At 40.5% G+C, this 17,102-nt stretch overlaps 1 protein-coding gene and 1 long non-coding RNA gene across 8 annotated transcripts in view; one reads left to right on the top strand and one right to left on the bottom strand.

The window, feature by feature from the left end:
- Positions 1-9,191, bottom strand: part of LOC106854066 (hyaluronidase-like) — a 35,900-nt gene extending 26,709 nt beyond the window's left edge. For 3 of the 7 annotated variants that reach the window (XM_088165739.1, XM_088165740.1, XM_088165746.1), the window contains exon 1: positions 9,030-9,090. The gene's annotated coding sequence lies outside the window, so the exon portion shown is untranslated. The other 4 variants (XM_088165736.1, XM_088165738.1, XM_088165735.1 and 1 more) reach the window with 4 other exon arrangements.
- The window catches only part of LOC148223714 (uncharacterized), a 46,671-nt gene extending 30,104 nt beyond the window's left edge, over positions 1-16,567 (top strand). Inside the window, exon 3 of the long non-coding RNA XR_015804030.1 lies at positions 15,702-16,567. This is a non-coding gene — a long non-coding RNA (uncharacterized LOC148223714). The remainder of the gene's footprint in view (positions 1-15,701) is intronic.
- Positions 16,568-17,102: the final 535 nt, after the last annotated feature.

The raw sequence follows: 17,102 nt of genomic DNA, 5'->3' as shown, positions 1-17,102 counted from the left end.
TACTTCAACAATACTGGTCCTTTTCCCATCTCTTCTCTTAATGGGTTCAACGTATCTACAGTAAAATACATTTTTCTCCTTTATCATGGCGTCACAATTAAGTTGAAATTTCAGTTCCAATCTATCCAGTTAGTATCTAATTTACCTGTTTGATTGCATAAAATTTGTATAGGGAATGTTCAGTGCTCTGGCATAAAATCTGTGGTACAGCTGGATGTAATTGAGTTAATGGCAATGAAGACTGAGCTATTTTCCCCACTGGTCAGGCAAATTGGAGCCTAATAACTTCAAATGACACTCACATCACATTACAGTGAAGTTTTCATCCTGCTGCCTATTTTATCCTTCTGGGCAAAAAGATGACTCTTAAGCTGCCAAATTGATACTTTCTTTTATCATTTAGGATTGGATTTCTCTCATCCATCTAAAAGTTATGTCCCTGCTCTGAGGTAGTTTTTCCAGACACTCTATCACTGACAGAAAAAGACAGAAACCCCTAAAGCAGGACTCATCCCAACTTTGTACAACATCTATCTAGTAGATTTAGCCTTTCCAGGAGATACCTTCTCTCTCTAGTAATGACTCAGTAAATCATGGACACATAACTGGGTCCACAGACACAAATGGCTGAAGTTGTATGAACAACTGTATGGATGCCACAGAGCCCTTTCCAGGTAATTTCAGGCATTTAGCTGAGATGCTTGTTTTAGGAATGCAGTTCTCATAGACTATCTCTGCAGGAACCTCTCAAGTCCTTCTCAAATCCTCAACAGTGTGTGAGGGGGGAGGAATCACCCTGCAGAAGTGCCTGTCTCTATAAGTTGCCTGCAGATGGTGCCTAACAAGGGAAGGCCTCTAATTAGCACATGAAAGGTAAGGTAGATGAATTCAAGACCTAATAGTCAGTTATTCACACAGAAAATGAAAAGTAATTTCTCTCCCTAGGAGATGGAAGTGCTTTCTTCACTATATTGTGCTACTCAGGATTCGATAAAGGACAATGTGAATACCATCACACAAAATTGCTCAATTTGAGAGTCAGTGCACAGTCTGAAGATGTGCTGGGGACCCTCTGGGGCAGCAACTGTCTGGTGTAGGGGCTCATCTATTTCTTCTCCAAGATACTGCATAACTGAATACTTGGTGTTTAACATAATAGTCAACAAACTTACATAAATTCTAATAATCACCTGCTTAAATGGGAAAAAAGGACAAAAAGTGAAATGAAAACATGTATATTGATAACTTTTCCAAAGAGCATACTGTGTTAGACAGTTAAGCAAAGCGTTGCATGTACCAAGTTAGCTCCCATAGATGCCCATTATATAAGCAATTGTTGCCATCCAAAATAATTCAGGCAATGATAATGTATATATTAATTATTTATTTTTTAAGTACAGGAAGAAAGTGTCAGATTAACTTCTTTTATCAAAAATATCGATGATATTGAAGTTAATGACATTTCATTCCTTGGGTATATTTGTCAGAAACTTCCAAGTGAGATAAATTTTAATATATCACTTGGTTCCTTTTTTGAAAATGTATGTATATCTCCAAAATTCACATATTCTTTTCAAATACTTCCCACAGAATAAAATAATCTTACAACTTTTATTTTACTCTAATATTCACTGGACCATTCATAATCTTTGACATCATACAAGATAGATCTTCTCTTTTCTGGTAGCTATAGCAATTTCTATTATAGCCTACGATTTTGTCCTTTTACAAGGAATCCTTGTATAATCAATCATTTTATATATATAAATGTGTATTATACATATATATATATAAAATATATATAGTGGTCTCTTTAATTCCTGTTCATGTTCTTTTCCTCTAAATTGCTTATAATGTCGAACATATTTTTGAGGTAGGGTTATATATATTTTTTTAACATATTTTTGAGGTTGTGTGCAATATTGCAAGTGCAGAGATACTGCCTTATGATGTCCCACTGCTACACCAAATTCAATTGTTTGGGGTTTTTTTGCAGTTAGATGAAGCTACTTGTTTGTTAGCCGCTGATATTTGCTATGGTCTTTCAGCATTTCTTTTCCTAGATACAACTCTTTCACTGAACAAATGCTTTATATTATTTTTCTCTGTCTCTCTTTCCTTGAGGGAGAAAAATCTTCCCTTCTCTGATTGTTACCACTAAGTTTACCCCATGCCCACTGGCCTGTGAAACTTGAACAATTTACTACAACTAATTCCCTGAGAGCTGCCACTAGCTCAGAAAATGTACTTTGATTCCCAGTGAATTCACTGGCTCTTCTTGTCTCGCAGAGAAAATCAACCAGACACAGATCTTTTCTTGCTTTTACTTGTGAATAGCTCTTTGCTCATGCAAAGTAAAACTAAAATACTGCAGAATGGAAATACACGTTGAAAATAATCAGGACCCGCTTATAACACTATTTTTTTGATAACTGGGAGAAAGAAGAGCTTGGCCTTGCATAGGAGCACTAAGGAGCAATTCAGAAATACTGCAGGTTGTTAATACAAAGGAACAAAGAAAAAAGAATAAATGTATATTGTCGAGGGGGAGGGCTCAAGTAAATATATTTATTTATTGCATTCATCACCAATATTTAAAAATTGTTTACAAAATGCCTCGCCTTAGGATCTGACCCTGTGCCATCAAAATCAAAGCACTTTTGTTTTTGTTAATTGTGCTATGATTAGTACCAGCCTCTAGAGACATCCAAAAATTTAGAATGTGGAGAAATTAGTGGAATGTTCCCAAGAGCTGAGGGAGAGGATTATTTTGTAAATGGAACACAGAAACTACTGCTCTGCTGTAGTGGATTTTTATGTTGAAACTTGGACTGAAAATATTTCCAGGAGCCACAGGAAGGCAGTGTGCAACAACTTCATTGTAGTTTTGAAGATTACATGTCCAATATCTGAGGAAAGTGTGATCAATTTTGCTACCTGAACTCAGCTTAGCTGAATATTTTTCAACAGCACATTAGTTTCAGGCAGAAAATGTTGACTTTTGACCTTTTTCTTAATTCTAACCTTATCGTTTAGATTGCTATAATGTAAATGACTGATACAATGTAAATTTGCATGTAAATAACCACAAGGTTGTTTGGCATTTACATTTCCATCTTCAAAGTGGAGATGGCCTTCTGTGAATGACCTGAAGTGATTGCAAAAAAAGTGAGTTTAGGTCAGTAAAAGATATGTCAGGCAGCAATATGCCTAAAGCATTAAAACACTCAAGCATCTTTCACAGCCAGCTGACCCTGGGTGGGCAGACAGAATTCTTCCTGAAGTTTCCTTACCACAGTGATGAGGTTACCCAGGATGCAAAAATACCAATTTCAGAGACAACTAATGTAGGCAGAAGGCAGAGAACTTCTCACTCTCTCTTTTGGGGGCCAGGTTTTAAAGGCCCAGATGCTCAGGTCAGGTAGCCAGGGTATGTAAGGTGACCCAGCCTGCAATTTCACTCTTTCACACCCCTCCAGAGGAACTGGCAGGCAGAGGGTGTAAACCCACACCTCTTCTCATGTTCACATACGAAATAGCTGAAGACAAAAATCTCTGTTTTCGTGCTCTTCCAGGGCCCAAAGGGGTCCAAATATTTTGAAGGGAATCATCCCGAACATTCTTGAACTCCTCCTTTCTCGTTCCTTGTGGACAATTGCAAGAATCGTATCACCTATTAATCCAGAGGTATGGATTAATAATCCAGTGTGTGATTTACAGTTATGGAGGGGAGGGATTGGTGTATAAAATCCCCCAAATGCTGGTACTGAGTGGCTGGCATGTGTCCTGGTGCAAGGGATGGATCCAGTTGTCCTGTCCCCAGTGCTCACTCTCTGCTCTCTCCATCTTTGGAAATCTGGCTGTACCAGCCTGTGAGTTTGGGTAAACTGAGTTTCCTGCAGACCTGATAACAAAGTCTCTGATGTGTCTGTATGGAAAATAACAGTTTAAACATTTCTGCCCAAAGAATTCACAATCCTATGTAAAATTTTCCGATTTCCCTATGTTTTTCTTTTAGATCACGATATTTTTTAGCATAGTAATTTTTCCCCAACCCTTAGCCTGATACAAAGTCTTTTTAGCAAAAAAGCACTCATATGAACTTTCTACATATTTTACTATTTTTCTAAGGGAAGAATATATTTTCTTTCAAAAGTCATTTTTCCAAGTTAATTAGTTAGCATTAATACAGATTTTTCATTATACAAATCACCTTACAAGCCCATTAGCTATTGTGGCTGCTGTTGGTATTAATTCTACAGAACAGTGTGCAGCAGCCCCACCACAAAGGGTTCACTACAGGAACAAAACCTTATTATCTTGCTCCCCTCACAGGGATATATTTCAGCCAAGCAGAATTTCAGAGCAGCTTTGTTTGCCGATGGGTGAATATCTGTCACTGAACTTGGCTTTTGATAGGGGAGATAGAGAATTATTGCAGAAAGGAAGCAGAAGATTGAGAGGGAAGAATAGTTTTGCTAAAGCAATAGAAAGTGCAATAATAGTGGGGGAAAGCGATATGCTGTTGAGTTTTGCAGTTTATATAGGGTAGAATGGAACAGCTGGCTTGTGACCCCTAGAGAAGTTTTCTGAGGTATTTGCTCTTTGCAGTGTGGAAAACTGACAACATTCAAGCCCCAAAGGGAAGAACCTTCAATTCTGCCCAAAGCCAGTAAATTCAGTATCTGGTTTTGTGACCTTTTTACATTCTCAACTTTCTGTTTTGCCTAAAGTGCTGGTTAAAGTATAAAAATCTGATTTTATATGCAGAAGTATAAACATTGAAACCAATGTTTTCATCAATAAGAGGAAATTCAGATACCTGAATATTCAGAAGCTTTGTTCAGCTTGCAAAAACCTCTCCAGCTGTAACTGAAACTCATTAAAGTTTCCTGAACCAGGCAAATTTCCTTGGTGAGGTTTTCGAATGTAATTTCCAGTAATTTCTCAGTTCTTGATTTTGGTAAGACCATCAGAATAGGACATATGTGGCATTTTTGTGCCATTTGTATTTCCATTAAAAAAAAAAAAAAAAGCGAGAAGCATAGATTATGAAGGCTGAAAGAAAATCATCCACTTTTTCCCCTAGGAGTTCAAACTTGGTTTGCTTTGGGCTTTGAACAAGGATTGCTGAAAGGCAGAGGTGACTGTTACTGAACCTTCTTCTCTAGCCTCAGTTTGTACTCGAATTTCAGTGGTATTTTTTGTTCCTATTTTCAGTGCTGTAATCCCTGAATTACCATTGTCACTGTACATTAGACCAGAGGGAGTAAGGTTTAGGCCCACAGAGCCACTTAAGTATTTAAAGCTTTTCAAAACCTGAATTCTATTTAAATCAGTTGGAGCTGGTTGGTAAAATACATTCTTGAACACAGAACATAGAGCCTGCATTGTAATGTTAGAAAAAATATATCCCTATCACCTGTTTATTTACATTCTAAATATCTTAGGCTTTAAAGTGTTAAACACTTTCTGCAGGGGTGCAGAAACAAATATTTCAAAGAGTATTTTGACTTTAGTGTTTAAAGCACAGGAGGTAAAGCTGCTAGAAAAGCTGTTTCACATTAAAAGGGGGCACTAATTTTAATTAAACATATTTCTGATATAAATGAAATAGTTTCTTTTTTCTCTAACATAAAACCTCAGTGAAAAGGAGAGAGAAATATAATCAAAATGTTCTGGGAAGAAAAGTTTGTTTGTTAGCTGAAATTACTTTTCATTTTCATTTTGTATTTAGTTAGAAGTTAAAAAAGCTGAAGGCAAAATCATTTGTTGAAATTAAACAGCTATAAAAGGATTTTGTCATTTCCTAACTGAAAAAAAAAAGTGTCTTTAAAGTGATAGCCAGAGAAGCATCTGGATCACATTATCTGTATCCCTTGGAAATAAAAGGACGTAAGTGCTGGAAAATGTAGTTGAAAATACAGTTTTTCCAAGTTGTTGGTTTGGTTTTTTTTTTAACCCAAACCTTGAATTTTGCCTGCAGGTTTCTTTTAAAAGCCCTGGCATTGCCCTGGCTCTGAAGGTCAAACCCTTCAGGAGGAGCAGGATCATCTCCTCCTCTGGGTTGCTCCTGTGCACCTGGTGGGTGCCCTGAGCTGGGTCCTGCTGGGGCTGGAGTCCTTCCCTGTAAGACATGAATCCAGGGAAAAATAAACACAGTTCCTAAGCCATTGCCCTCATTTCTGTCCTACCTGTTTCACTTTTGGCTTTTTGCTGCTCTTTAGGAGAAGGAAAAGGAGGAGATATATTTTGACAGGTGAAACTTCAATAAAAAGAAACCTTTTGCATTCTCACTTCTAAGATCTTCCTGTGTTGATTTGTCTTACAGGCTGTTTTATGCTCCTTAGTAGGTGAACTAATGGTAAAAACAAATTTATCATGATGTCTGACCCCTCAATGTGGAGATAAACTGGGATACAGCAGGCCCTGCCCAGGCTGTGGGGTGTTCTCCTACAGAAAAAATGGGTGGTGGAATAACAGTCCAAAAATTATTCTATTATCATATAGGCTCATCTGCCTAAAAGCTAATTGTAGTACCTTGATAGAAATAATTCCAAGTGACAGGTCTTTCTTTATTGCCATTGCCATGTGCAAACACAATGAGCTGGCAAAGATTAACAAGCTCTACCATTTTGTACTGATGGAGTTTTTCCACCTACCAGCCTCACTTTTTCTCACTGAGTCTCTCTAAGAAGGTGATTTTTGAAATCTCACTGCCATTACTCTTGTCACTAAACTAGTAGGAAGATATCTTGAGTATGTGTCTATTCTCAGTCATTTTTGATATTGTAGCCCCAGTTTCTGCTTGTTGGGAGATATTTTACTTTTTACAGTGCCAGACTGGTGGGAATTAATGTACACACTGAAAATCAAATGCAGCCTTGTTGTCAACACTAACACTGTTAAGAGCAGCAACCAATGCTGTAATGTTTATAACAGGTCTGCCTGTGTACATGCAAATAAATTTGACAGATTGTACAATATATTAATGAAATGATGATCAGTATCCTCGAAAAACAGCTTTTAGTAGATACTACTCACAGAGTCCAGATTTTTTTTTTCGAAGGAAGCAACACATATTTTAAGTCATTTGCTATTTCTGTGTGTAAAGCTCTTAATTTTTTTTCTTCACCATTAGGATATTAGCAGCTTTGTGCTCAAAATTAGGGGACTGTGCAGTTAAGATGTTAGGTGATTTGTAGGGGTTTTCAAACTTGTCATCAGAGAATCTGTTTGGTAGGACTATGCTTTTGTTACTCTTAGTTGGTTACTAAAGGAGGTTCCCTCAAGTCTGTCTTAATTTTCCTTGTATTTCTAGTTCTCTACATTACTGACCTGTCTCTATTCTAAATGAGAAAGACAATGATTTAAAAAATATGTAAATTCCAGTCAGGAAAATATTTGTATTAGGAGTAATTAGTGCTGGGTATTTCCACATCAGATCCCATGAAAATGATGAATTAAGAAGCTTTTTGAAGGTGAAAAGCAATCACAGACCTTCATATGGTCACAAAATATGCTAAGGACAGTAGGCAGGGCAGGTCTGACAGGTCTTGACTCAGCACTTTGCCCACAGCCTGCAGAGTTCTCACCTGACAGGGAGGAACCTAGTTTTAAATTATATACTTGTAGGCTTCAGAAAACTCTTTTGCCCTATCTTTGGCAGGATAAATACCCAGATAGGGCACCTTGCTGATGGTTTAGGGAACTTGAGACTTCTTCCTGCTGCATCTAGGTGCTAGGAGAGGTACCTATGTCACAGCCTCCAAAGTTTCTCATGGATGTAGTTCTTCTCATGCCTGGAGGTCACATCTGCAATGTGTTCTTGGTGACTGACAAAAGAGGATCAAACACTTCCCTGCTGTGGCCCTGAGGGCACTGATGGTCTTTCTGTCCCTCCCCCTAGTCCATGTCCTAGGAGCCCCAGTTCGATCCAGCCTGGGGCTGTTGGTCCCTGCCTCAGAGATGTTGCAGGGATGCCAACAAGCTGGAGAGTCTCCAGCCGTGCCTCTGTGTGGATGCCTTAGACCCATGCTGTCAACTGAACAAATATACAAATATGTCCCAGACTAGCACAACCAGGCTTCAGGGGGCCAGGCTGCAGCACAGGAGAGAAACATCCAGTAAAAATTCTACTATATAACAGTCTGGCTGCCCCAGGGAAATCAAAGGTATAACAAAACTCAAGTCATTCCTATCTATTCAGCATAGTATTCCAGTCAGGGTCCTGAATTCAGACCAAATACTTTCCCAACTTTATTGGATCCTTCATTGGTTTCCAAACCTGAAACTACAGTACTAGTCTGTTGAATAAAATGCGGTAGAATTTGGGTTTATCAACATCATCTGGTTCTCCCTCAGATATTCAGAAGATATGTTCTAAGGACAGTTAGCAAATGACTCTCTGCTGGTCACATAGTTGAGAATTCCAGAGACTGGCACCAAATCATAAATATGAAATAGGTCTGCAGGTAGCCAGATGGCAAGCAGGGTCAAGTGATGATGAGACATTGCTAGGAAAACCTCCTGTGTTGAAGCAATGTAGCAGTCTAGAGTGCTGGGAAGTACCTGAGCAGAAGATTTTAGGGGCTCAGTAACACCTACAGGCTAGGTGTAAGAATCTCGGTTCATTGTGGTCGCTACCATTCTGCATTTATTAGCAAGCTCAGCAAAATAAAACTGTCTTTGTTAATGTTCCCATATATTAGAACACAGACATTTCTTTTATAAACACAAATTTATGCAGACTAAAACCACAAAACCCCCATGAAAGTGGTTTTGAAAACACTTGGTGATGATTTACTTGTCTATATACAATATATTACAAGTATTGTGTTCTGTCCCAGGTGTCTCCAGAGGGTTGGCAGGTATGACACAGGGTGCACAGGAGTTCCACATCCATCTGGGACAGTAGCTGAAGGCCAGGTGAGGTATACCTGAATCCCACCCTTCACTTAGGAATGACCCAGCTCAGACAGTAGCAGGCTTAAACCAAACTAAGTAAATGCATACAGAGGATTTTTTACCTGATTCTGATGAGATCTGCTGCTTACAAGGCTTTGCAGGAGAGAGCTACCAGAACTGTCTGTTCCCAGGCTACCTTACCTTTATACTGGCTGGCAGACATTCAGTTCTTCCAGTCCTTCCCTAAGTGGCACAGAGTGAAGTTTGTGGCACACCACTTATGCCCACATTCACTTGTTACAGCATGTACTCTTTGGCACAGTAAACAAAGCAATCCCAACCTCCTCCCAGCGTTTGAGATCAGGAGGGGTGAGGGCCCTTGGAATGCAGACGGAAGCATTTGGTGCTTTGTATAACTGAAGTCCCTGATCATAGATATGAAGAGAATGAAAACCAGCCATTGTAAAATCTGCAAGCTTCTGAAATGGCACAAGTCAGAAATGTGATAGACAGGTGGAGGTTTGAAGTGTGTTTGTGCTGTTGGATGACTCGTGTTGACCTGCTGCACCAGGCCTCCGTAGTGGAGCTGGGCATAACCCCTGACGAGCAGCGACGCACAGCTGTGCCTTGGGGGTGCTCGGGCAGCCCAGCACATTTATGAAACCTCTGCCCATATGACAGACCCAGGAAGTCTGAAGGGCAGAGCTGCCAAGGAGCTGTACAAATTCTGCTCCTCGTGAGGAGGAGTGAAGCGAGGAGGTGCCCACCTCTGCCAGGGTACACAGGCTGCGTTTCTGATTCCCTGTCCCCGTGTGCCCCAGCTAATCACACAGGGGAGCTGGGTTTGTTGACCCTGTTGCTGTGCTGCTTCACCAGCTCCTGTCTGGAGCACCATGGCACAGGGAGGGACGCAGAACTGTTCAGAAAGCAGAGCCTTGGAAGCCAGCGTGGGACACAGAGTTACCAAGGCAAACTGAGTCACAAAACATCTGTGATTTTTTCCTGGGAAAAGATTTGGACTGCACTGTGTAAAAATACTTACTCAATAAAGTTTGGAATAAGAAAAGACAATGTCACTCCTATATTTCAATCAGCAGACAAATTTGCCTTACTTTGGAAGTGATCCATTCCCAGGAAATTTGAGATAATATGGATAAGTCATATTTGTTCATTTCTACACCATCAAATCTTCCACTGAGAAATGAGAAGATTTAAAAGATTATCATGTTTTTCAATACAATGAATTGATCAGCACTACAAAGTCTATTTGAGAAAATCACATTCCTCTAGGTAGATTTCAGTAGATGGGAGATTTTATTCATTACACTTTTCTGTCTGTTTCCAATTAATATTTCAATGACTAAGTTTTCTTCAGCAAGCCTCTTGAGAAAACAGCAAATTTTATTTGAAAGGAGAAAAAATTTCTAAAACAAAATCCATTTTACATTTTTCTCCATTAACATTTGCATTGAAGACTGATTGAAAGAATTTGATTGACCTGGTCAGAAAGATTGAGTGCCTCAGAAAACACGATAAATTTGTGGGTAAGTAACCTATCCCTAAAAACTACATAAAAACTTAAAAAACATAACAGAAAACATAAAGAACATTAAAAAATTAAAGATTTTAATGTAAAATTCAGGTACTGCATTCTATTCCATAAATAGGGATACCATGTAAGTAAAGGTAGCCTGCTACAGCTAAAGGAAATTTTTATTTCATAGGTTTGGTGACAAGATAAAGAAATACCTTTTCATGCACTGTAGTTCCATTATGTTGAATTACGTATGTGCAATAATGTCTTAAACAAGTAGACAAGACAGTTCTCACCTCCCAAAGGTGTGAGCCCAGGGAGGCTTTGTTCCACCACTGCAGCGTGGGCAGCACAAAAGCAGTGCTGCTCCAGGAACTGCCTGTGACAGGGCCACAGGTTACCAGAGTTGGTCACAGACATTTTAGAGACACTTTTTGGTTGACTTTGAGCTCCTCCCTGCTTTCCAGATCTTGAGCCGAGGGCAATTTTTTGAGGCTTGCACCAGCAGGATCAGGAGTTAATAATTTAGGACTTTCCTATTCATCAGCTGAAACTGGGAGCAGGCTGGTGGGAGAGCTCGGAATGGTGCTGTGAACTAGCTAAACAAGGTGTGAGTTTGGAGTTGGACTGAGTGTTTTCAAACCTTTGTGTGGCATTTTTATTCAAAAGTAAAGGGCCTTTGCTTGAGTTGCTTTAGGTCATTGTAAGAATGTCGGGAGGAAGGGTGAATCAAATCTACTTTTAACACCTAGAAAGCATTCAAGAAAGGATAAGATGGTTTAGTAAGCCAGTTAAGATAGATAAACTGCTTACAGCCTCACTAGAAAACTCTGGAAACCCCTGCTAATTGCAATCCATGGTTTTAGTTCCTTTTATGTAGGTCTGTGATTTCTTTATTTTGAATGAATGAATGAAAGCACACAGTGGAGATGGACCATATGTCATTTCTGGTACCACTGCTCCCATTTAGCTGCTTTTGCTGAGAACAATAGGGTCAGGAGTGCAACAGTGCCATAACTGCACTTACAAGACCTCTGCCGGTGCACAAGCACTGCAACATATGGGAAAGAACCCAGGGAAAACAGCAGACTTCTGAGGTGAAGAAAGGACCATTTGTCCTTTGCACTCTCCCTGTGCTCTTCTTGGTGGTGCATAATGTATGGTTGCAGTAGTTGGCAGTAAAGAGAGACCCTGTTCATCCTCTGGATTTGGGGATAGCCTGTTCATCTGGGGTCTGAGGGTTTGTTCGGGTTTAGGGCAAATTTGGGAGATAACTTCCAAAGGGCCCCCCCTCCAGGAAGCAAACCTGAGTGGCTGCTCCCCCAGCTGGTTCGGGAAGAAATTTCCTCAGAGAGAAGTGGAAAAAACCTGTTTATTTAACAGGCACAGCACTGCCCAGCACAAAAAAAAAAAAATCCCAATACCGAACAACAAAACCTCTCGCTGCTCTGAAGAGATGACAAACCCAGAAAGTCTCTCTCCTGTGGTGGTAGCTCGGCTCAGTCTGTTCTCAGTCTCTCTGGCGCTGGAAAATGGCGCTGCCCAGGCCAGGCCCCGGTGGCCGCAGGTGCGAGCTCCTGGTGCTGCCCCGGGTCCCCAGTCCAGAGCAGGTTCAAATAATTCCAGGGGAAAAAAAAGGGGGAAAAAACCCCAAAACTTCCCGGGGAACTTCTCTGCTTCAGTTAGTCAGAAACTAACAAAAAGCAAAGGAGAACTCTCTCTGCTGTCCACCACGGTGACACAGTGCAGGAGGACGAGACGATGGAACTCCTGTCTCTGTGTTTTGAAAACAACCGCCTCAGACATTCCATCACTTCTCCTTCCCCCTCCTTCACTGTCAAATCCAGCCTTAAAGGTACAAAACTTATTTCTGGGCTAAACAGACAAATGGGGATACAATTCAACATGACAAAGTCACCCCAGGACAGGGTTCTTACCCTGTTGATGGCTCCGCCATCAGCAAAACTGTCTCTTTGGACTCCAGTTTCACTATCTGTAAAAGGGTTGTTAAGGGCTTGGTAAAACATTTCAAGATTCATGGGCTGGATATGCTATAAAAGAACAGGTATTTACTGGAAACATTATGTGAGTAACTTAAAAGCAACCAACTATTACAAACAATAGGCATTAAGCTACTTTTGACGTTTGGCTTCATGAGTTTTCAGTCATTTCTTCACACCAAATAGGTCAAACAGTATGCCTTGATCAATGGTTCAGCACCTTTGGGAAGTGTTGGCATCTGGGGCAGAAGTTTTAGAGCTGATCTGAGGAGAAAATCTGCTCTGTCTGAGGTACATTGGATCTGCAGCATGCTCAGAATAGAGATGCCATTTTTTGAAAAGGTCATATTCAGTGCTCAGATGTCACTTATCTGATCTCATCTGTAGAAATGAACATGAAAAGAAATGCCAGACTAAATTTTCAGTCAGAAAAAAAACCAATGGGAATGCTTGGAGAAATCCATCTATAAGCTAATCCCAGCCAAATGTGATCCTACATAGATGAAAATTATTATTTCTTCTGTACTCTATATTTTGCCAGACAGCACTGGAGGAATTTCAATACTTCCAGGTATTGAAAAGTAATAGTAAATGTGTTGGAGTTAGAAAAGCTGGTACTGATGGCAACCAGCAAGTAGCCCAGCAACTCACCTTCCATTGATTCTGCAGAGCAGACAGGTCACATCCCCCCGAGGTGACACCTCCCACTCACCTTCCCCATTCCTCACAGCTTGGCACTGCTCGGGCACTGTGCCTGGACACGGTTCAGGTGCAGGGCCATGGCTCAGGGCCATGCTCTCGCTGTGCCGGGGCAGTGTGGCAGGGAGAGGAAAGGGGCAGTGTGGCAGGGAGAGGAGAGGGGCAGTGTGGCAGGGAGAGGAGAGGGGCAGTGTGGCAGGGAGAGGGGCAGTGTGACTGGGAGAGGAGAGGGGCAGTGTGGCAGGGAGAGGGGCAGTGTGACTGGGATAGGAGAGGGGCAGTGTTTCAGGGCGGGTGCAGACAGCGCTGCCAGCTCACCCTGCTTGCAGTGCTGCACCCGGGGCTGCCTCCACTGCCCTCGCTGCTCTGCCTTCACTTCCCACCACACACTACTGTCCTGGCACTGCAACGCTGCCAAGAGAAATTGTTCCTCTCCAACTCTGTTTGCCAAGTTTGCGCAGGACCAGTCATGCTGATTGTTCATTATAAAGCCCTAATATATGTTTAATGACACCAATTTTTTTTGCAATGCCAGCTGCTATTTTAATAGCCTTAATAATAGCACATATTAGTAGCATTATTACTTGTTTGTGTAACACTCCACCTTTACTGTGCTATGCCAGCAGTAACTAATGAATGCATTCTAGGAAATTGATCCACCTGAAGCAGATTTCTCTGAGTAAAGCTTTAACTTCAGGGAAATATGATGTGAGTTTGGTGGGGGAGTGGATATGAGAGAGATTTAAAGCTCTTTTTGGATTTATAGAATAGCTTCCAATTCCTGCTGATGCAGAAATCAGTTTAAAAATAGATAATTCCACCTGGGCCATTTGTGTGCCTGCTGCTCCAGACTCAGCCAAGAGCAGCAGACCTGCTGTGCAAGCCAAGCTGACAAGAGATAGGAATCCAAGATGGGGAGATGCCAGTGTGACATCTTTCAAACAGTCTTTTCCATCCATTCTCCATATGACTAAAAAAATTAATAGTTAGAAAAGGTGAAATAAGCCATATTACTGGGCTACAAAATCAGGGGTGTCTGATGAAAGCAGCTTGATCAGCAGCCTCAGATATGCAGACATTGGGAAAAAGAAAACCAGGCCTAAGACTATTTTAGGTCTTCTGTTTGGCCTTGAATATTCTACTTTACTCAAAATACCTTGCAGCCCTAAATTAATGTATGAAGTTGGCAAAATAAAATACTAGGCATATAGACAGCAGAAGCAAGAAGGAAGCTAAATTTTACAGCTTGCTGCTGAAATCTGACCCAACCCCTGAGCCAGTGCTGTAAATGATGGCAATAGCTATAAATGTTTTGAAGCTGTTACCCAAAAGATGGTATTCATCACCTCTGGTGGGAGTCAGAACTTGGGTGATTCTGCATAGCCTCAGTGGGAGCAGATGTTGGCCAGACATGCTGAGCACTTCTTCAGGTTGGGTATTTGACTTTTGCTATTTGTTATACACTTGGTTGACACACTGAGCATCAACACCTTGACACCCTACATGGATCGTCTTTTACTGGCACTCCCCTTAGCCCTGTGCCTATTTAGAAATCTGGTTAGTATCAGAGAGCTGGTTTTAGGTACAGTTATGCTAAGTAGGTCCTCTTTGGACTCACAGCAGCTCCCAGGATGATTTGTGTGACATACCATTTTGATACAGTCATCCAGGCTCTTCCTTTGGATCCACACTGATAGCCAATCCTTTGCCTTTTCCTACCCCTCTGATAAGATAAATTATCCCAGCACACAAGTCCCATATGGCTGTATTCCCCTTTCTTGTCCTTTCACCTATTTCCTGGCTCTTTCCTCTACTGCCCTAAAAGCACAAGAGGCCATAGCAGCTACTTTGAGGAGAACCTGTAATTGCTGCTTGGGCAGCCACTAAAAAGATTGAGACCATTTTCTTTGCCAAAATTCCACCAGAAAAGCCAAGGACTGAACTGGCAGTTCAACACTATTTTTCACACACTAACTGAAAGGTTTTCTAATTGATTAGCAATTAGCCAGTTCTGAAAGACTCGGGGTTAGACTCACAACTGGTATAAATCAGAGAAATCCCACTGAAGTCTCTGATTCATTTTCCAAATAGTAAAAAATTCAGCAGGAGCTTTAAACTGCCAATGTTATCCATCCAACAGCTGGCTAAAATTCAGAGAGATAGGACATATTCTGTAATGCTCCTTGACATTAAGTATTCCTTATGGGCCAGATACAATCAATACAAGAGCTAAAGCGAAAATTCAGAGGTTTAAAAAATAACAAAACTCAAGAAAGCATGGATCTGATAAACGTAAGTTTAGGAATAAGAGTCAAAATGTGGAGTCAAATTTTACATATTTACAGACGTGTTCGTTATCATAATGAATCAAAACTAAGTTTTAACAGTTCTTCTGTATCTTGAATGGAAGTTTGACACTCCTGTCAAAGTGACTGGAAGAATTTTGCTAGCTGTTGGTGGGGGTGGACTGTAGCCCTTGTGAAGCCCAATTCCCCAGCAGGTGTGGATATTGCCCGTGTGCACAGCACCGTTGCTGAATTTCGTTTCCTTTCTCTTTTCAGTTCTGCTTTTCAAAACATTCAACTCATTGCTGTTCCAGATAATTGTTCTAATGGAACTAAAGACCCGGGAGCTGAACAGCCTTGGGAGGATTAGAGTGGCAAAGGAAGATGAGGACACAATCTGCCTTTTCTCCTGTAACAAAGACCTTTTCGTAAGAGATAAACAAACATTGACTGAACTTGGTTCATATATTCCAGGAAGTCTAATAGCAGGTCTGTCTGTAACATTCATATATATTTGAAAACTTTTGTAAACTTGGTAATTCTGAGGGCATTTTTTCCTATATTTCCTTCAGCTGCCTGACAAAGCAGAAGTGGTTTAGGGCTGCTTCTCTTCAGTGTATATATCTTATTTCTGGACATAAGTTAGGCCATACTGTTTTCTCTGTCTGCTTCACATTGTTGGGCAAGCATGTCACTGCTAGTGAAGTCTGTATTATATCAAGACAAGACAATGATTTATGTGATATTGAGTGGTGATATTTCATTATATAGGCCAGAAACTCTCGTAATCATTTAGATAAATGCAAGACTAGACTATAAACTTTTGTAGCATATTTTCTTGAATCCTCTATCTATTTAAAATATAACCAAAACCATTTCTGTCTTTAATAGAATAAGATACTTTAAAATATTTATTATACAATAAATCACAATGCAGAATATAAAGGAATATAAGAAAAGGTGTATTATTAAAATAAAAACACTGTACTCAGGAAGTGGAGAAAAGGATTTTACTATCTGTAGGAACACCCACTTCTTCCCTCTCAAGAGTTACTTGTAAACCTTTTGTGCTGATGTTGCCTTAGGTGAATGATATTAAAATCTGTGCTATGTTCTAATAAAGAGCAATTTTCTTGGTAGCAGAGGCGTGTGTTAGTCTTTGTTTCAGATATGCGGTCTTTTAAAGTTAGGACTTTTTCCCTAAATGCTTCCACTCTCTGGGAGAAACTCGCCATTGTCCCATTTGTTTAACATAGATGGCTCTGACAGATACATCAAAAGGCTGGGAAAGCCTTTGCCTTCAGTCCTGAGGCCATTTCAATGACCTATGCCTGAAGATTGGAAAAAGGCTGGGCTATACTTTGCAAATCCCATGTGCAGCAGGAAACTGCAGAGCTGCTCCAGCTCTAAACAAATCAAATCTAAACAAAAAGGGAATAAATGCTCAAGCCTTCACCAGCCACATCCAGTGAGGATTAAAAAAAGAGCCACATTTTCCACACTTCCAAATACCGAGAAAGTCACATTTAGTTGAGACTTCATTTATCTGTAGGGAGTTTGTAGTTTTGTAGGGAGACGGTGAAAACTGATCTGAGTAAGCAGCCTCATTGGCTAAGCTAGAAAATCATGCATTAAATTTGGAGCCTAATAGAAAATTTAGGTACCAATTCACCAGAT

This window comes from Sturnus vulgaris, chromosome 5, assembly GCF_052056855.1.
Source record: "Sturnus vulgaris isolate bStuVul1 chromosome 5, bStuVul1.hap1, whole genome shotgun sequence".
Lineage (NCBI taxonomy): Eukaryota > Metazoa > Chordata > Aves > Passeriformes > Sturnidae > Sturnus > Sturnus vulgaris.
This window is presented reverse-complemented; position numbering and strand designations above follow the sequence as displayed.